The sequence below is a fragment of the Pinus tabuliformis genome, chromosome X (assembly GCF_031772625.1).
Source record: "Pinus tabuliformis cultivar Carrire ecotype Pingquan chromosome X, CPIR1, whole genome shotgun sequence".
Taxonomy (NCBI): domain Eukaryota; kingdom Viridiplantae; phylum Streptophyta; class Pinopsida; order Pinales; family Pinaceae; genus Pinus; species Pinus tabuliformis.
The window spans coordinates 1,204,934,386-1,204,940,443 of NC_142308.1; positions in this window are offsets into that span (position 1 = coordinate 1,204,934,386).

Below are 6,058 nucleotides of genomic sequence, written 5' to 3' on the forward strand. Positions count from 1 at the left end.
ATAAAATTATGCATGCTCTTGTTCTATGTTTGAAGACAATATTACGCATATCCTTCCTATATGCAGGTTCGACGGAGCTATATAAAATGTCTCTGTAATGAATAATACGTAAATCCATCCAAATAATGCGTTCCAAGCACATATAGGTGGAAAGGGAACTTTGATATTAACGCCATAATAAATGCATCTAGCACATGGTAAAACCAACAACACTTGGGCATTAAGACGACGGAGGCTATATAAAATGTCTCTGTAATGACTAATACAGAAATCCATCCAAATAATGCGTTCCAAGCACATATAGGTTGAAAGGGAGCTTTGAAAATTGACCTCCTTACCAGTTAACAACTTTTTTAATCCCTTTTCCCATTAGTAAATTCATAAATATCTGCCTTGGTAAAAGTAAACTGTAATGAACTACTACACATATTTTAGAATATTATAGCCTGCAGAAATAAGTATATAAAAGTATTCAGATTATAAAGCATAGTCTGTTGTTGGAGTAAAAACAAGGAGACAATCAGTGAAAATTATTGGCCACTCAAACAAAATTACTATGCATAGAGATTCAAGTACGTCACCTAATAAGAAAATTATGCATGCTCTTGTTCTATGTTTGAAGACAATATTACGCATATCCTTCCTATGTAAGCTAACATCAGCCTACCTAAAACTCTATTTCCTCTCTAATTTGACATCTATTATCTACAAGACAAAAGCAACATCATACAGCAAGGCAAAATCCATCCCAAGGGGTTCAAAAGAAACAAATGATACCAGGAGTCTCCTCATACTGTTGTTGTTCATGTTCCTTATTCTCTCCAGACACAATATTACCATTCTCATCAGCATGATGTTCAGCAAAAGCAAATTGGTTTGCATCTGCCATGCCAGTGGTTACTGTAGATCCATAATCTGTAGCTAGAGAGAAAAAAATTGAGCTCTACAAGGACAGTTGAAGACAGGCCTTAGAGCAAACCGATCAATTAAAAAGACAGAACTTAGTTGTCCTCAAGATTGGATTGAACACAGACACTATAACTCAAAAACCTGATTGACATTATGGACAGATAGTGTACATTTTGTGATCACATTGTCCATTGGTTCTTGTATACAGTCTAAGGGAAGAAGAGAGAATTACAGAGTATTTTGTTATTGACTAGATTGCCATTGTGTTTCTAGCTAGTTGTGTGCAGGTTCGAACTAAGAGAAGGCTCACTACTAGGAGAAGACATAAATCCTTATATGGCAGTGGATAGAGAGCTAGTTTCCTTTCTAAACACATCAAATAAGAAGCTTGAGAACAGAGCCCAAAGAAGACTTCCACAAGGACTTAGCTAAACAGTGTCATAAAATCCGACTGCATATAATTAGCTAAACAAGATACCTCTAGAACTACAAGTTGCCAAGTATCCTATATTCAATGATGCTAATTATTTGATAGAGCAAGTTTGGCAACTACAGAGACACTTGCAATGATAGCAATTTCAAGACTTGTTTAGTCATACACAGGACTGACTATCCCCCTAGTAACCCAGGATACAAACTATTCTAAACTATTCTACAATCGTTAGGTCATCACCTTACAATGGTATCAAAAAAAGCAAAATGCAAAAGATAATGAAGAACAGATGAACTCCAAAGAGACCTTCCATATCATACGTGAAAGGTTGTGTCTGAATGTTGTCAACTGTGATGAAGTAAAGAGGGCAGTCTGATATAGTTTCATTTCTTAATAAGTGTGAATGAGATGAACTCCAAAGAGACCTTCCATCTCATACGTAAAAGGTTGTGTCTGAATGTTGTCAACTGTGATGAAGTAAAGAGGGCACGTAAAGGTATAAAATGTGGTACCCATCGAGGTGACAACCTAGGGCGTTACAATGCGTTGAATGGTTTACATTGCAATAAATACAAAGGATCATGCATACTCAAAGCAGATCAATGAATACATTGTGAAGGTTTTGAAACAATAGACATACCATGACAGAGACAACGCGATCAAAGGGAAAACTTAGAGGAAAAGCAAATCATTTCTTTACATGTTAGAGAATAAACAAGAGTAATACAAATAAAAGGAATGACATGGTTCACATTTGGTGCAAATTTAACACACCAAAAGCATCTGGAAAGTTTTGATATTAACGCCATAATAACTGCATCTAGCTCATGGTAAAACGAACAACACTTGGGCATTAAGACGACGGAGGCTATATAAAATGTCTCTGTAATGACTAATACGGAAATCCATCCAAATAATGCGTTCCAAGCACATATAAGTGGAAAGGGAGCTTTGATATTAACGCCATAATAAATGCATCTAGCACATGGTAAAACCAACAACACTTTGGCATTAAGACGACGGAGGCTATATAACATGTCTCTGTAATGACTAATACAGAAATCCATCCAAATAATGTGTTCCAAGCACATATAGGTTGAAAGGGAGCTTTGAAAATTGACCTCCTTACCAGTTAACAACTTTTTTAATCCCTTTTCCCATTAGTAAATTCATAAATATCTGCCTTGGTAAAAGTAAACTGTAATGAACTACTACACATATTTTAGAATATTATAGCCTCCAGAAATAAGTATATAAAAGAATTCAGACTATAAAGCATAGTCTGCTGTTGGAGTAAAAACAAGGAGACAATCAGTGAAAATTATTGGCCACTCAAACAAAATTACTATGCATAGAGATTCAAGAACGTCACCTAATAAGAAAATTATGCATGCTCTTGTTCTATGTTTGAAGAAAATATTACGCATATCCTTCCTATGTAAGCTAACATCAGCCTACCTAAAACTCTATGTCCTCTCTAATTTGACATCTATTATCTACAAGACAAAAGCAACATCATACAACAAGGCAAAATCCATCCCAAGGGGTTCAAAAGAAGCAAATGATACCAGGAGTCTCCTCATACTGTTGTTGTTCATGTTCCTTATTCTCTCCAGACACAATATTACCATTCTCATCAGCATGATGTTCAGCAAAAGCAAATTGGTTTGCATCTGCCATGCCAGTGGTTACTGTAGATCCATAATCTGTAGCTAGAGAGAAAAAAATTGAGCTCTACAAGGACAGTTGAAGACAGGCCTTGGAGCAAACCGATCAATTAAAAAGACAGAACTTAGTTGTCCTCAAGATTGGATTGAACACAGACACTATAACTCAAAAACCTCATTGACATTATGGACAGATAGTGTAGATTTTGTGATCACATTGTCTGTTGGTTCTTGTATACAGTTTAAGGGAAGAAGAGAGAATTACAGAGTATTTTGTTATTGACTGGATTGCCATTGTGTTTCTAGCTAGTTGTGTGCAGGTTCGAACTAAGAGAAGGCTCACTACTAGGAGAAGACAGAAATCCTTATATGGCAGTGGACAGAGAGCTAGTTTCCTTTCTAAACACATCAAATAAGAAGCTTGAGAACAGAGCCCAAAGAAGACTTCCACAAGGACTTAGCTAAACAGTGTCATAAAATCCGACTGCATATAATTAGCTAAACAATTGCAATGATAGCAATTTCAAGACTTGTTTAGTCATACACAGGACTGACTATCCCCCTAGTAACCCAGGATACAAACTATTCTAAACTATTCTACAATCGTTAGGTCATCACCTTACAATGGTATCAAAAAAAGCAAAATGCAAAAGATAATGAAGAACAGATGAACTCCAAAGAGACCTTCCATCTCATACGTAAAAGGTTGTGTCTGAATGTTGTCAACTGTGATGAAGTAAAGAGGGCAGTCTGATATAGTTTCATTTCTTAATAAGTGTGAATGAGATGAACTCCAAAGAGACCTTCCATCTCATACGTAAAAGGTTGTGTCTGAATGTTGTCAACTGTGATGAAGTAAAGAGGGCACGTAAAGGTATAAAATGTGGTACCCATCGAGGTGACAACCTAGGGCGTTACAATGCGTTGAATGGTTTACATTGCAATAAATACAAAGGATCATGCATTCTCAAAGCAGATCAATGAATACGTTGTGAAGGTTTTGAAACAATAGACATACCATGACAGAGACAACGCGATCAAAGGGAAAACTTAGAGGAAAAGCAAATCATTTCTTTACATGTTAGAGAATAAACAAGAGTAATACAAATAAAAGGAATGACATGGTTCACATTTGGTGCAAATTTAACACTCCAAAAGCATCTGGAAAGTTTTGATATTAACGCCATAATAACTGCATCTAGCTCATGGTAAAACCAACAACACTTGGGCATTAAGACGACGGAGGCTATATAAAATGTCTCTGTAATGACTAATACGGAAATCCATCCAAATAATGCGTTCCAAGCACATATAGGTGGAAAGGGAGCTTTGATATTAACGCCATATAAGTCTAGTTTGGACTAGATAGTCACTTCCTCAAAAAATATAGTATCAGTAAAATTCGCTAGGGGGCAGACATGATTTCAAAGCAATCTCATCGTTGGCAGGAAAAGAGCAACATAGGTCACAGCCTGGTGGCAGACCCTTGTCACGATATCATCTTATACAGATAAGGAAATTTCCAGATTAACTAGTATAGTGATCTACCAAAAAATGGAAAGCATAGAATCTGTTAGCCAGTAGGTTCTTCTCCCTTGGTTATTAGTAAAAGTTATAACTAGTTTACTTATAAGGTTATGATATTCATAAGAGTAAACAGTAGACAGTAAAGTGAATGTACAGGTAAATTTACAACCAACAAAAATTATATTAATAAAAGTCTACCAGAAATTATAAAGTGAAAATGTCTACGAAACCTAGAGATGGTTCTAGAAAGGTAGCATGTCAGGTAGCATTCTAGACCTAACGCTAGGGGGCAGACATGATTTCAAAGCAATCTCATCGTTGGCAGGAAAAGAGCAACATAGGTCACAGCCTGGTGGCAGACCCTTGTCACGATATCATCTCATATAGATAAGGAAATTTCCAGATTAACTAGTATAGTGATCTACCAAAAAATGGAAAGCATAGAATCTGTTAGCCAGTAGGTTCTTCTCCCTTGGTTATTAGTAAAAGCTATAACTAGTTTACTTATAAGGTTATGATATTCATAAGAGTAAACAGTAGACAGTAAAGTGAATGTACAGGTAAATTTACAACCAACAAAAATTATATTAATAAAAGTCTACCAGAAATTATAAAGCGAGAATGTCTACGAAACCTAGGATTTTAGCATCACCTTTAATATCATCAATAGCCAAAATCGAGAAATGCTACTCATATAATTGAAAATCGTAGAATATGACAGCATGAGAAATAGAGAAATAATATCATAACAAGGTAAAAAAGCCACCGAAACCAGAAGGTTCAAGGTGCGGTGAAAACTTCCCAGGTGGAATTTTTGGCCTTTACAGGACTAGTTAGAGTCTATAGATTCACCAAATAACTTATCTATCAGAAACCACAGAAGGAAACAATAAGTTGAAAAGGCGAATGATATTTCTCGTGATTTAGGGATACAACCCTTTTCACATAATAAACAATGTAAATGTACTGAGATTAACACCATGGCTGTAAAACGAGACAAAAAGAAGAGGGCTAAAAGTCCACAACTGGAAAAAGCAATGGGGGATAATGACACCGCAGAGCATATGCTAGATGTAGGCAAAGCCTTAATGACAAAACTATTTCACATAGCCGTTAACCCTCATAAAGATAGGAGAGTTGCTGCTGCTCATGGAGAGCCACAGGCATTCAAGGAGGATGAGTACAGATACATGCTGAATCTACACTGTAGGCCGAGAGATACATGCTGTCTAATCAGCAAAGAAATCCAACAATTAAGAATCTACAAGCAGGCTAGACGGATGCAGAGATTAGGGACCAGAATCTACATTAAAAAAGAAACGCATGCAGTTACATAACCAGGAAGCTCAGGAATGAGAACAGAAAGAGTACCTGAAATAAACCAGTGTAGTGGACCCGAAGCGAAATAACAAGCCGCGAAGTAACCACGAAATCATGTATAAGCTTATTATATAACAAGAAAATTACCTTACACGTAGCGGGCGCTACATGCATAATGTCACCTGGAATGAAATTTACCTTA